The sequence below is a fragment of the Bos taurus genome, chromosome 16 (genome assembly GCF_002263795.3).
Source record: "Bos taurus isolate L1 Dominette 01449 registration number 42190680 breed Hereford chromosome 16, ARS-UCD2.0, whole genome shotgun sequence".
Classification (NCBI taxonomy): Eukaryota; Metazoa; Chordata; class Mammalia; order Artiodactyla; family Bovidae; genus Bos; species Bos taurus.
Window position 1 is genome coordinate 738,415 of NC_037343.1, and position 14,665 is coordinate 753,079.

The 14,665-nt window shown below is 48.0% G+C and overlaps 1 protein-coding gene across 17 annotated transcripts in view; it reads left to right on the forward strand.

The window, feature by feature from the left end:
• Window positions 1-368: 368 nt before the first annotated feature.
• Window positions 369-14,665, forward strand: part of PPFIA4 (PTPRF interacting protein alpha 4) — a 52,498-nt gene continuing 38,201 nt past the window's right edge. For 12 of the 17 annotated variants that reach the window (XR_003029616.2, XM_024976384.2, XM_024976385.2 and 9 more), the window contains exon 1: window positions 428-508. The gene's annotated coding sequence lies outside the window, so the exon portion shown is untranslated. Of the gene's footprint in view, window positions 509-14,665 lie in introns of all 17 variants that reach the window. The other 5 variants (XM_010812992.4, XM_010812993.4, XM_010812983.4 and 2 more) reach the window with 5 other exon arrangements.

Sequence of the window (14,665 nt, forward strand, 5' to 3'; positions counted from 1 at the left end):
ACCAAAGGACGAATAATAAATGGGCAACAGAGTGTGAAAGGCAACAAATCATTGGCAAACAATTACAAGGCCAGTACTGAGACCAATTTAGGGAGGAGGTGGTTAGAGACAAACGTAGGTTCAAAGGGTACGTGCTGCACCTCACTGGGATGGAGGCAGGGCTCCCTTGGGCCCTAAAACATGACTGGCGTTGGGTAAAAATCTGGCTCCCCGCCACCTCACGAGATACTCTCCCGGCCGAGCCAAGATGGCGCGCAGCCCCAAGCGGCTCCACGTCACGAGGGAGGGAGCGCCGGGGCAGGGGCGTGGCCTCGAGGGGGCCGGCTAGCCCCGCCCTTGAGGTGGGGCTGGGGGCCGTCCGGAGAAGGCGAGGGCGGGGCGCTTCGGCTCGAGAAGGCTGCGGCTGCCTAGGCGCCTGCTCGGCTCGCGAGGACAAGTCCGGCGCCTCCAGGCCGGGGCGGCTTCCTGCGCAGAACCAAGCTGCCCGGCCTTCGGTGAGTGCAGGCAGGTGAGCCTCCAGAGCCCGGGGTGCGGGAGGGATTTCTGTTTTTCCCACCTCCAGCTCCCCTCACAGTTTGGGAAGGAGGTCTCAGTCTAGCGGTTCTTGGGAAACAGCACCTTTTACTCAAACGTGTCTCTCCGGTAGATACTTTTCCTGCCGCCCCTCACCAGCCTTTGCAGCGCCCTGTGCCCTTGAGGATGAGAATGAGAGGACGATGCCCGATTTGTGGGGAGTGCTTGGAGTTCGCCCTCAGCTCCATCAGCTCGGGGCGGGGAGTCTGAGTTGGCAAGTCTCCCAGGGGGAGCTGGGTGGACCGCGCCCCCGTTTCCCATGCAGAAGAGTCAGAGAAGAAGCGCCGGGGCCAGCTCCGCTGCTTTGGCACGGTCTTCGTTCTTCCAGGGGTTCTTATCCCCTCACACATTGCTCATAACAGCCGTTCTTAATATTGCTCACTCTCCATTCCTCGAACTGCCAGTCTCAGGTTGTGCCAGAGATGCCCACATTTCTGCAGTGCCAGGGGCGGTGGAGTGGAAGGAGCAGCCAATTGGAGGTCTATTGAAGGTGGGGTTCAGGATGGGAGCAACCATAAAATAGGCCTGGGTAGAGATTCCTGAGCGGGGAGAGTAGGAGTGGGGAATTGACTTTCCACTACGCAGTTGAGCTGTTTTCCAGTACAGTTTGGTTGTGAGTGGGAAAAGAGAGGTCTGATTGAAGGACTTGGAAACGTGATGTGGCTGGGTTTTTGTTTTGTTTTGAGAAGGGGGTGCCAATGTCACCTTTAAGGAGAGGTATGCTGGTAGAGGGGTAGGGGTATTGAGACTGCTGTCCTCTGGTGAGCAAGTGGTTAATGAGGCTGTCCTTAGCATGGAGATCCTCTCCTGGTGGGATCTTAAGGGACGCCTCCAGTAGCCCCTTTTGGGTTCTTCCCTCAATCTTCCCAGTTGGAACTGGCATCTAGTACTTTGTTCAACATCCAACAAATATTAATTGGGCATCTACTGTAATGCCAGACACCATGCTAGGTGCTAAGTCTTCTGAAGGCAATTTAGGGCCATGGAGCACCTGAAAGGTACACACAGCAGACACCCTGTTAACAGATCCATTCCTCCTCCCCCACCACCAGCACCAATTTTGTTACACTGCTATTGGATTATGAACATATCTGGGTCCACATCCTTTTAAATAACTGTCCTACCTGGATTCCAACCTGTCCACTCTCTGCCACTAATAATTAGCCAGGCAGTCCCAAGGAAAGCTACCTTAAAAAAGTGTTTGAATGATTTCCTTTGGCTGTTTTCTAGGACTTTGCCCTGAGATGTGAGGAGGCTGCCTGGATTAAGAGGTACCGGGAGATGAGACAATGAATGGCACAATGGTTATTGAAGGCCAAGAATGCACTAGACACCCTCCACAATGAGAGACACCATCTCTGAAAGATAGAAGAATGGGTGTGGGATGAGGGTGGGGATGTGAAAAGGAAATCTCATCCAGTGGTATCAGGGCATGTGCTGCTGAGCTTGTCATGATGCTAGAACTGTGGCATGTATAAGGAAGGTCTTGCAGCTGGATGATAAGGAGGGATTGGATAGGCAGGGAAGGGCAGGCAGCCAGGACACTGGATCTCCTCTCTAGGTTGATTGCTGAAATCTTAGAGCTGGAAATAGTTGTCAGGGATTGCTTATGGGTCCTTTCAGAGCCACTGAGGACAGCAGGGTGAGAGCTAGGGAAGAGGGAGAGTAGTCAGCTTTGGGGGTAGTGAAGCATGGTGAAAACTCAGCAGGGCCAGGGAGGTGGAGGTCAATGGGGCTTTAGGATATGGGGGAGACAACTGAAGTCTTTCTGTGCCAGGGATACTGTACTCTGTGGCTATATGCCCTTGGATGAGTTGATATAGAAACAAGGTGTGGTTTCTAAGTGGTATGAAGTTATGTGTGGTGTGCGTGTGTGTGTGTGTGTGTGTGTGTGTGCTGGAGAGGAGGAGTTGGTAGGGAGCAGGGAGCTGCCTCAGAGTTTAGGTTCTGGGTAGGGAATTGGGAGAAATAGAGGAAAGGGAGTGGGGTCAGAGGGAGGGACAAATATATATTGCAGCCGCATGAAGTCACCATGTGTCCCCCTCTGGCTGCTAGCTCACTAAGTATAATTAGCTCTGGGGGACATGCGGTGCTGGCTCCCAGAAGCGTTGCACTTGAGATGGCCACCAGAGTAAAGAGTACTCAGAGGGGTGCTGATGCTGGGTGGACTCTGAGAAGGGGTCCTTCTAGAGGAATTTGCTGAACTGGGAGGGGCCTGTGGAAACTGAGAATGTCATGGGGAAATAGCATTGAGGGAAGGAGCTCTAAGCCAGCTTCGTATGAAACTCCAGGGCTGGCAGAGCCTGAGGATCTGGGCTGCTGGTTCACCACTCACACAAGAAGCATGATGGCTGCCCAGCTTGTGGCTCTGCTTTCAGAGAGCGTTGGGAGCTGTGGCCCCACCTCCCTCAAGCACCTTCTGTTCCCCCAGGTGAAGTCAGTTCTAGTCCAGAGAAGCATCTTGCATGTCAGTCAGGGGTCTAGAGGCCTTGGCTGGGGTTGTCTCCTGCCCAAAGAGCTGAGGGAGAAACCATCACTGGTGAACTCGGTCACTGCAGGTGGTGCTCAGTGCTGAAGCCCAGGATGTGCTGGAGACTGAATACTTGATTACATGCTACTCCATATGTTTTCCTTTCTTCCAAGTAGGCTGTGAATTTCTTAAGGGTTTAGATTGTATCTTATTTGCCTTTTGTATCCATAACAAAAAGTAATCTACTGCAGAATAAGAAATCTACTCATAGTAATCATTGGATTGAATTAAAGAGGTCTATCTGCAGATCCCCTGGGTTCAGTGAAGCCTTGCAACTAGATATTTTTAACCAGGAGCAGAAGATTCTCTGGGCACCCAATACAGTGGTGTTACATTAGTGGAGGAATTAGATTCTATAGTCAGTAAAGGGAAAATTCCTAAATCTCCCATAAAGCATGGTAGGTGGTTTAGGTTTATATCTCTGAATAATAATACTAATATACAGATACAGTATACATTATATAGTAATTATAAAAATGTATAATGTATACAGTGATTTAAAAGAATACTTAGTTACAAGTATAATTTTGTTGCTAAGTCTCTGATGAAAATAGCTGGTTTGCAAAGAGACCTCTGTCACTCACTTGGGCTTCCCTGGTGGCTCAGTAGTCTTTTCTGTGAAATCCCATGGACAAAGGAGCCTAGAAGGCTACAGTCCATGGGGTTGCAAAAGTATGACATGACTTAGCAGCTAAACAACAATTGCTCACTTTGCCCAGCCAGTGTAGTTTTATTTATTCTGATAAATTTATTCTCATAAATGCATGTCTGATGTGACTTCATAGCCACTGTCCTTTGATAGATAACTTTCATTTTAAAGGAGAGATAGGTTTCCATTCAGTTTAAGAAAAAACTTCCTTAAGACAATGAGGGCTTCCTCATTTAGTAGTGAGCTCTGTATTCCTGAAGGATAATCAAAGAAAGACTGACCTGTCAGGGATATTTTGGGAGGAACTCACTTCCAGCATGGGAGATTGACCTGCATGGCCTGAGAGAACCTTTCAAATAAGAACCTACAATTCCAAGTGGGGGCAGGAGTGGAGGTAGGCATGGGCACTGGATGATAGAGAGTCTTCAGTTCGGTTCAGTTCAGTCGCTCAGTTGTGTCCGACTCTTTGCGACCCCATGGACCGAAGCACACCAGGCCTCCCTGTCCATCACCAAATCCCGGAGTTACCCAAACTCATATCCACTGAGTCAGTGATGCCATCCAACCATCTCAACTTCTGTCATCCCCTCCTCCTCCTGCCTTCAGTCAGCATCAGGGTCTTTTCCAATGTGTCAGCTCTTTGCATTAGGTGGCCAAAGTATCGGAGTTTCAGCTTCAACATCAGTACTTCCAATGAACACTCAGGACTGATCTCCTTTAGGATGGACTGGTTGGATCTCCTTGCAGTCCAAGAGACTCTCAAGAGTCTTCTCCAACACCACAGTTCAAAAGCATCAATTCTTCGGTGCTCAGCTTTCTTCACAGTCCAACTCTCACATCCATACATCCGCTGGAAAAACCATAGCCTTGACTAGACGGACCTTTGTTGGCAAAGTAGTGTCTCTGCTTTTTAATATGCTGTCTAAGTTGGTCATAACTTTCCTTCCAAGGAGCAAGTGTCTTAGTTTCATGGCTGAAGTCACTATCTGCAGTGATTTTGGAGCCCAAGAAAATAAAGTCTCTCATTATTTCCACATCTATTTGATATGATGTGATGGGACCAGATGCCATAATCTTAGTTCTGAATGTTGAGCTTTAAGCCAACTTCTTCACTCTTCTTTCACCTTCATCAAGAGGCTCTTTAGTTCTTCCTCACTTTCTGCCATAGGGTGTTGTCATCTGCATATCTGAGGTTATTGATATTTCTCCCGGCAATCTTGATTCCAGCTTGTGCTTCATCCAGCGCAACGTTTCTCATGATGTACTCTGCATATAAGTTAAATAAGCAGGGTGACAATATACAGCCTTGACATACTCCATTTCCTATTTGGAACCAATCTGTTGTTCCATGTCCAGTTCTAACTGTTGCTTCCTGATCTGCATACAGATTTCTCAAGAGGCAAGTCAGGTGCCTGGTATTCCCATCTCTTTAAGAATTTTCCACAGTTTGTTGTGATCCACACAGTCAAAGGTTTTGACATAGTCAGTAAAGCAGAAATAGATGTTTTTCTGGAACTCTCTTGCTTTTTTGATGATCCAGTGAATGTTGGCAATTTGATCTCTGGTTCCTCTGCCTTTTCTAAAACCAGCTTGAACATCTGGAAGTTCATGGTTCATGTATTGCTGAAGCCTGGCTTGGAGAATTTTGAGCATTACTTTACTAGCGTGTGAGATGAGTGCAATTGTGCTGTAGTTTGAGCATTCTTTGGCATTGCCTTTGTTTGGGATTGGAATGAAAACTGACCTTTTCCAGTCCTGTGGCCACTGCTGAGTTTTCCAAATTTGCTGACATATTGAGAGCAGCATTTTCACAGAATCATCTTTAAAGATTTGAAATAACTCAACTGGAATTCCATCACCTCCACTAGCTTTGTTCATAGTGATGCTTCCTAAGGCCCACTTGATATCATATTCCAGGATGTCTGTCTCTAGGTGAGTGATCACACCATCATGATTATCTGGGTCATGAAGATCTTTTTTGTACAGTTCTTCTGTGTATTCTTGCCACCTCTTCTTAATATCTTCTGCTTCCTTTAGGTCCATACCATTTCTATCCTTTAATGAGCCCGTCTTTGCATGAAATATTCCCTTGGTATCTCTAATTTTCATGAAAAGATCTCTAGTCTTTCTCATTCTATTGTTTTTATCTATTTCTTTGCACTGATCACTGAGGAAGGCTTTCTTGTCTCTTCTTGCAATTCTTTGGAACTCTGCATTCAAATGGGTATCTTTCCTTTTCTCCTTTGCTTTTCACTTCTCTTCTTCTCACAGCTATTTGTAAGGCCTCCTCAGACAGCCATTTTGCTTTTTTGCATTTCTTTTCTATGGGGATGGTCTTGATCCCTGTCTCCTGTACAATGTCACGAACCTCTGTCCATAGTTCATCAGGCACTCTATTAGATCTAGTCCCTTAAATCTATTTCTCACTTCCACTGTATAATTGTAAGGGATTTGATTTAGGTCATATTTGGTTTGGATCATCCTGAATGGTCTAGTGGTTTTCCCTACTTTCTTCAATTTAAGTCTGAATTTGGCAATAAGGAGTTCATGATCTGAGCCACAGTCAGCTCCCGGTCTTGTTTTTGCTGACTTCATCTTTGGCTTCAAAGAATATAATCAGTCTGATTTCAGTGTTGGCCATCTGGTGATGTCCATGTGTAGAGTCTTCTCTTGTGTTGTTAGAAGAGGGTGTTTGCTATGACCAGCGCGTTCTCTTGGCAAAACTCTATTAGCCTTTGCCCTGCTTCATTCTATACTCCAAGGCCAAATATGCCTGTTACTCCAGGTGTTTCTTGACTTCCTACTTTTGCATTCCAGTCCCCTGTAATGAAAAGGACATCTTTTCGGGGTGTTAGTTTTAAAAGGTCTTGTAGGTCTTCATAGAACCATTCGACTTCAGCTCTTTCAGCCTTACTGGTTGGGGCATAGACTTGGATTACCATGATATTGAATGGTTTGCCTTGGAAATGAACAGAGATCATTCTGTCGTTTTAGAGATTGCATCCAAGTACTGCTTTTCGGACTCTTCTGTTGACTATGATGGCTACTCCATTTCTTCTAAGGGAGTCTTGCCCACAGTAGTAGATATAATGATCATCTGAGTTAAATTCAGCCATTCCAGTCCATTTTAGTTCTTTGATTCCTAAAATGTCGACATCCACTCTTGCCATCTCCTGTTTGACCACTTCCAATTTGCTTTGATTCGTGGACCTAGCATTCCAGGTTCCTATGCAATGTTGCTCTTTATAGCATTGGACCTTGCTTCTATCACCAGTCACATCCACAACTGGGTATTGTTTTTGCTTTGGCTCTATCCCTTCATTCTTTCTGGAGTTATTTCACCACTGATCTCCAGTAGCATATTGGGCACCTACCGACCTGGGGAGTTCTTCTTTCAGTATTCTATCATTTTGCCTTTTCATACTGTTCATGGGGTTCTTAAGGCAAGAATCCTGAAGTGGTTTGCAATTCCCTTCTCCAGCGGACCGCATTTTGTCAGAACTCTCCACCATGACCTGCCTGTCTTGGGTGGCCCTATATGGCATGGTTTAGTTTCAGTGAGTTAGACAAGGATGTGGTCCATGTGATTAGATTGGCTAGTTGTCTGTGGTTGTGGTTTCAGTCTGTCTGCCCTCTGATGCCCTCTCTCAGTGTCTACCATCTTACTGGGGTTTCTCATACCTCAGACGTGGGGTATCACCTCTCAGCCGTTTCCCACTCCACCACCACGCAGCCTCGCTCACCACTCTGTGGAAGAGGATTTTCCTATGTTTGGCTTCGAGGATAGCTGCTAAGAGGAAGGTCAGACAAGGAGTCTGGCCTGGGCTCTTCCTTCAGGAGTGAGCATTCTGGAAGACTTAGTGGGTGACTGCTGCCATATCTGATGCCCTGGGCTTGGGAGGCTAGGCAGTGAAGCTCTGATGGTTCGTGGTAAGTAGAAAGATGGGCTGAGCCTAGTTCCTTGCCTTGAACTCAAACTAGGCCAGTTGTGGAGTACCCTAAAATTTTGGTCCTTGTTTGGGGCAGAGCACACGAACAAGTACAATTTTTATTCCTTCATTATTATTCTCATCCTTCCCTCCTTTCCCTCTCATACATTCTCACTGAAGTTCAAGACCACATATATACTTATACTCTCTCATGATCAGCGATATGCTTTCACGATCATGCATGCATGCAAAACTCTCACGGCAGCTGTATGCTCTTATGAACATACACACTTTCATGACTCCCAGATGCATTCTCATGATTGCACACACATGTATTTTCATGACCAGTCATGAGCCCTGACATATACTCGTGATCACACACATCCACACAGTCTCACCATTTTACATGCCCACTCATCTTCTCTCATGCACATGAACTCAGGACCCCATTCTCACGACCATACTCATATACACACACATACACACAAGCACATATCTCTTTCAATATTATACATGGACACCACAAATTCTCATGACTACACTTACACACTCTGTTGTGTGAATACACATGCCTCCCCCCACCATATTCTATTTTGTATCTGCACATACCCCCAACCCCACACACACTTTCGTGACCACGTGCAATGCACACTTTTTATTGTGCCTACATTTCTCTGGGCAGTTCTGTGTGCTCTGGATCTTTCACACCCCAGCATCTGACAGTACTCCCTTCTGATGTTCCTTGTTACCCCTGGACAGTTGTTTTCTGCTATGTGGTAGCTCCCTACTTCTTTACTGACTGAGCCACCAGGGTGGACTGAGGACATATATGCGTTAATCAGTGGCTCTGATTAGCAGAAGATGGTTGGGGTTGCTGTACTTATGATGTAAATTCAGCCGAAGCCAGGTGCTATGTTCAGTGGTGCAGCCTATCTTAACTTTTGTAAATAAATTATCTCTATTAGACATTTGGGGTTTCCCTGGTGACCCAGTCGGTAAAGAATCCAACTGCAGTGCAAAGAATTGAATGCCAGTTCAATCCCTGGGTCAGGAAGATCTGCTGGAGAAGAAAATGGCAACCCACTCTAGTATTCTTGCATGGGAAATCCCATGGACAGAGAAGTGTGGTGGGCTATTGTCCTTGGGGTCGCAAAGAGTCAGACATGATTGAGCAACTAAAGCACCACCGTTAGACGTTTAGGGTGCGGCCCCCAGTGTGTCCTGTGTAGCCTTCCCAGGTCCTGTTCTATTGCACTGATGTGCTGCCTCTTTGAGAGAATGTGTGTTTTAGCAGAGGTCTCTGTAGACAATACTTACCAGAGATCTTCTAACCTCTTGTTAGACTCGGAACCCTTTGATACAAATGAAACCTTAATCCGAAATCCAGTAAAATTCACAGATTTGGAGTTGATGAGATTAAAAAAAGAAAAGAGAGTTCAGAGCCCTTTGCATTTGTCTTACCTCTTTCCTCTTTTTTTTTTTTTTTTTTCATGCCAGGCTGCCCTGAAGATACTCTATGAAAAAGCCCAGTTTGCAAACACCTGGCTTAATTTAAATGGATAGCTGTGGTGGCTGTAACTGTGGTTACTTTAGAAGTTTGGAGATGTACAGAGACCTGCAGGCCTCCTTTCCGCCCCAGCCTCTGCCGTTAGTCCCCCCTGGGTGGTGACAGTGAGAGTGACCAAGTGGTTCGACATGCCTGGGGCAGTGGCATTTTATATCTGAGTCCTGGTGCCTGAATTCACTGTCCTGATTTGGACAGTAAGTTCTTTGCTTACCCAAATGATAGGCCATGTCTTAGTAAGAGGTGGCTTATAATTCATTCCTGTGGAGCAGCTGGAGAGATGGGCTTCACAGGTATGGGCCCAGGGGAACCTGTCAGATAGAGCAGCCTCTTCCTGTGTCAGCTGACTATGCCAGCATTCAGAAGTTGAGTGTCTTAAGCTGGCAGTCAGTGCTAACCTGTGCTTGAGTAGCATTTTATACTTCTCAGAACAGTTTCATGTCTCTTAACTCCTTAGACCCTCATGACAACCTGTGAGATCACTAGATCATGTTACATGTTATGACTTTTATTTCCCAGATTTGGGAACCTGAAGCTCAGAGAGAGGAAGTCTCATTGCTGGCCCTTTAGAGACCCAGAGAACTGGATGCTTTTGAAGGGATTTGTGGCCAGCAGTGAGAAAGTATCAATAAAGCTTTTCCAAAAGTTTTTTCCTCTGGGAACGCTTCCTCTAGCTAATACAGATTTTTAGTTTTCTTACTGTATTTGGAGCGGGCTCAGCCTCAAGATGCTTCAGGAGCCTGAAATGCTAGGAATTAATACTTACTGCGTGTTTGATGGACACTGATGTCAGCACTTTGTGTATGTTATTGAACTCTAGTAATTCTCACATCTGCTATCTGAAGTGAATATTATTATCATCCCCATTTCACAGATGGAGAACCAAGGCTCAGAGAGATTAGGTATCTTTCCAGAGTCACATGAGTGGTTAGTGGAGGAGCCAGTCCATCAACTTGCTCCAGAGTCTGCCTTTTAAGGCAGGAATGGCCCCCATCTTGCTGTAAAGAAGTTTTAATTTTTTAGAGGGCAAGATAAGTTTTTTCTATTTTGAACTCCCCTTCTTTAAAGTGGGTCAGGGATGGACTTCCTAGAATGACTCTGTCACATGTATCCACTCAACTCTGTGTATGTCAGGCCCATGGTAAGTGTTGGAGAGTCCAAAGATAATTAGGTCATGGTTCTCACTCAAGAGTCTTCAGTTGAGTTGGTGTGCCACAAATAGAAGAAAAAGCTGTTCTGGGTCAGTAGAAGGGGCAATCTTATGTGTGGAGGGAATCAGAAAGGTTCCGTGGGGGAAGTGGTGCTTAAGAAGAGCTTAAGGGTGATCAGAAGTTCCTTAGACTAATATGGAAAGGAGACTAAGGCAGGCTGGATAAGGTGCTAGAAGCTCGTGAACAATAGGTGGATTCTGGGAGCTTGATGGTGAGCAGAGACAAGGAGTAGCAGGGAAAGGGGGCTTGGTGGGGCTTTGGAGAGGGGGCTGAGTGGGGGCAAGTCTTCTTGGGGTTTTGAGCTGGATCAGAAGAGGAACAAGGGGAGAGGATTGACTTCTGCATGAGAGGGAAAGAGAGGTGGGGAGCTGGACTACGTTCCACTGAGAGGATGGTGTCTGAAAGCCCCAGAGGGAGGAAGCTGAGGGCTCGGAAGAATGTCTGCTTTTGTAGTTCCTGTAGGAATAGGGAATATGGAGTGGTGTGGGAAACTCAGGCAGTCTCCTTACAGCTCAGTATAGAGCCAGCCAGAGGTAGGGGGAGAGGTTTGCTTAGGTGGTGGGTGAGGCTCTGTAGACAGGTCACTTCCAGTGGGGACGTGGCTGCCTCGTGACCATGGTGCCCGCTGTGCAGAGGCCTTCGCTCAGGCTAGAGGAGGGTTGGTGGAGGAGGGCTGAGGCAAGTGAACCCTTAGGCTGCCGTCTCCTGGATAAGGGTGAAAGGGGCTGGGGCCCAAGTGCCTTGGCTTCTTGGAAGAAACAGGATGCCTGAAGGAGTCGTGTCCACTCCCCTCTCCTCCATCCTCTACTCCTCTTTGGAGTCAGACAGACTGGAATTGAATCCTAGCTCTTTTTATTACTAGCCACATAGACTTGATTGCATGACTTGTCTCAATTCTCAAATCTGTGAAATGAGAAGAATTGTGTCTTCTTTGCAAGGAACTGGAGAATTAAAGTTACTATGTGTCAACTGATGCCACAATGTCTAGCACATGGTAAATTCTGAATAAATCATAGCTGCTTTCATAATTGTTACTGTTTTCCTAGATGACTCTCCCCCATTTCCTCAGGTCTTCACTCTTCCTCCAGTTGGGTGGTATCTGACCTTCCTTTTTTAGCTCTTTACTCTGAGGTAAAGGGGCTCTCACCTTGAAGCTCCCCTTTTGCCTGGCTCTTGGCCCACTTACACTTGGGCACAGCTCCTGGAAGCTTTGCCCTGGCCCTTGGGCCTCTATGGAAGCCAACAGCTTTGTCCTTGCTGAGCTGTCTCACCATGGTGGGGCCTGCCATCTGGTAGGGCGGTGGGAAGCCAGTCTGTGTATGTGTGTGTGGTCACCCAGAGCATCACATCCAAGCGCCCATCCCTCCTGTTTGTTAGGAAAAGATGGGGGTGATTATTAGGGAGCCAGAGAGGTTTCAGAGTCTGCCTCTCCTGTATTCATAAGCGCAGAGGCCTGGTTTTCATCTGACCCTCCCTCTTCACACACACACATCAGCTTGGTTGGGGGCACTCCTCTGTTGTGTCACAGCCTGCTGACACTCCTCACCACCACAGCTCCTCATATATGTCTGCTTTAGAGGCTGGTGGCTTTTGATCTGTGAGTGTTACTTAGAAATTGTGCAGGAGTTGAGGCTTCTGCTAGGTTGAGATGATAACTGCACTATTTAAAGGTGGCCATGGAACCAGAAAGAGCCAGTTGTCCTGATAGGGCTGTTCTCGAGCCCCCGTCTGCTCACCACACTAGTGAAGTTTATGGGGACAGCCGTAGGAAGTCCTGGACAGTCATCTCAGAGGCATCCGCCTGCCATGCACCTCTGGGCGCATCTTCAGCCTGCTCTGTGGGATGCCATTTCACTAGGGGGAGTGGAGTGGCTACCTGGCTCTTGGATTGGAAGGAGCCTGGGGAAGCGATGATGGTACCAAAGTCAGCTTCTCAGTTGCCAGGATGACTGGGAGGATTTCGGTAGGCCAAATCAGACCAAATGTCCAGCACGTCACTGTGGGCAGCCTGAGATCCTATGTTCCCTTCCTGAGAACTTCTCAACCCCTTTCCTAGAAGGAACCATTAAAAACTCCACCCACAGGCCCACCTTTGCCCACTACTAACATAATTCAAATTCCCCTACAATCATGGGATGCTTTCTGCTTTCCCAGGCTCTTTATCTATGGTGTCATCCCCCTGAGATGGACTGAATAAGGGTCGTGGGTTCTGTCTTACAGCAGAGGTCTCAGTAAGTCAAGACAAACCCAGGATCACTCAGCTAGTCTGTGACAGAACTGCGGCTCAGGGCTCCAGAGTCCTAGCTCTGGGCTCCTTCCTGTGCGTTATGCTGTGGGCTGCCTGAGCTCTGCTGGACTCAGTCCCTGTGCTCCTGAGCACAGTGCTCTTTTCCGAAGCACAGCCTTTGCCACAGGGGCCCCTTCCCCAGACTGACCTTCTCTTTGGCTTCACACTTCTTCTTCGGGTGGGGGCAGGAGAGTGGGAAGAGATTGGGCTTGGCTGTTGATGAGCTTAGAGAGATATGGTGGGGCCACTAACCACTAGATGCTCAGCCGTGTCCGACTCTTTGTGACCCCATGGACTATAGCCTACCAGGCTTCTCAGTCCATGGGATTTTCCAGGCAAGAGTACTGGAGTGCGTTGCCATTTCCTTCTCCAGGGGATCTTCCCAACCCAGGGATCGAACCCAGGTCTCCTGCATTATACACAGACGCTTTACCCTCTGAGCCACCAGGGAAGCCAGTGGCCTTTAAATCTCAGAGTGGAGTGTTTCAGGTGAGGAGGGTGAGTGAGTCCGAGCGATTGCTGTCATTAGCATTAGTGAGACCACTGCTCTGGCAGGACTGGGGCAGTAGCTCCTCCTGTCTGCTCTGCTCCCAGCTACTCTGTGGAGCAGGGATATTGGGGTAACGTAGGGTGCAGACCAGGGTGCTACTTTTCACCTCGTGGGATCCCACCTTTTACAGTGGCTATCCAGTTTGGAGAAGGGCTCCCTGGGTCAGATTTTGTTTCCATTTTCTGTGTCTGGGAACGTGTATGTCCTAAGGCTCCAAATCCTTTGTCTGCCAGTGTACATACATATGTGGGCATCTGTGTGCATATATGGGCACACCCACATGCTGCCTGAACTATTGGGTCCTCTGGGAATGGCCGTGGCTGTGGACTTGGGAGTTCTCTAGTTAGTGCTCTGACTTTTGTCTCATCCGGGCCCATGTCTCTCCCCTGCATCACTTTTTCTGTCCCCCATTCCTGGGGGCTGGGGAGGGTAAGGGTGAATTCAGGTAGAGGCTTGGCCCTTTTTTGGTTCTCCTGCTAGGTTCAGCCCTGCCACAGGGGGTCTGACTTCCTGTGTCTGCCTTTTCACTTCACACTGGGTCCAGATGCTGCCTGTCCTCTCCCTGACTCTCCCAGTCTGCCACCAGAGGGGTAGACAAGAAGCTGTCTCTGAGTTTCCCAGATGTAGAAGGGGTAAGGAAGGAAGGAAAGCACCATTTATGAGGTTTCTCTGAGTCCTTATCACCGCGCTGGCTGTTTCACATCCCATCTGTCCTAGAACAGGAGCTTTGAAGACAGCTTCCTCTGAAAACTGATTAGGTGGTAGCCTTCCAGCAGTGAGCAGGGAGACCAAAAGCTGATGGTAGGTGGAAATCCCCAGCTGTTGGCCGCCTTCCTCAGTTCCCTTTCCTTTGCTCTGACCGCTGGCCATCCCTGTGCAAAACTCAAGGTGTTCCTGCCAGGCTGTGCACGTGTTAACCACCCTAGCCAGTGGCTTCTGACAGTGCTAGCATTGGTCAATGACTTGGAGGGAAAAGATTCCCAGACATGAGCAGAAGCCCCCCTTGGAAGCTCTGCCCTAGGAGGGTAACCCTCCCCACTCCCCGTCACCGATCCTTCACTTCATTCAGTCCCTGCTCCAGCCCATAGGAGGCAGTTCATGAGTTCAGAGTGGAAGCCTGCTGTCTGCCAGGGTTCAGGAGTAGGGGATGACTTGATCCAGAGACTTCCCTGAATGATGGGCATGGAGCAGATCAGGGTTCTCTGCCTGCCCCAGTGTCCAGCCTGGGCCTTGCCAGGTAGCCATGTTGTACCAGGGGTCAGGGTAAAAGCTACTCTGTCCCTGTTTCCTGTGACCCCAGCAGTCTATTCTGTATGGGACTCATATCCACTAAGAACTCTTTAACCCCTTCTGTACTCACCCTGGCCTGAAT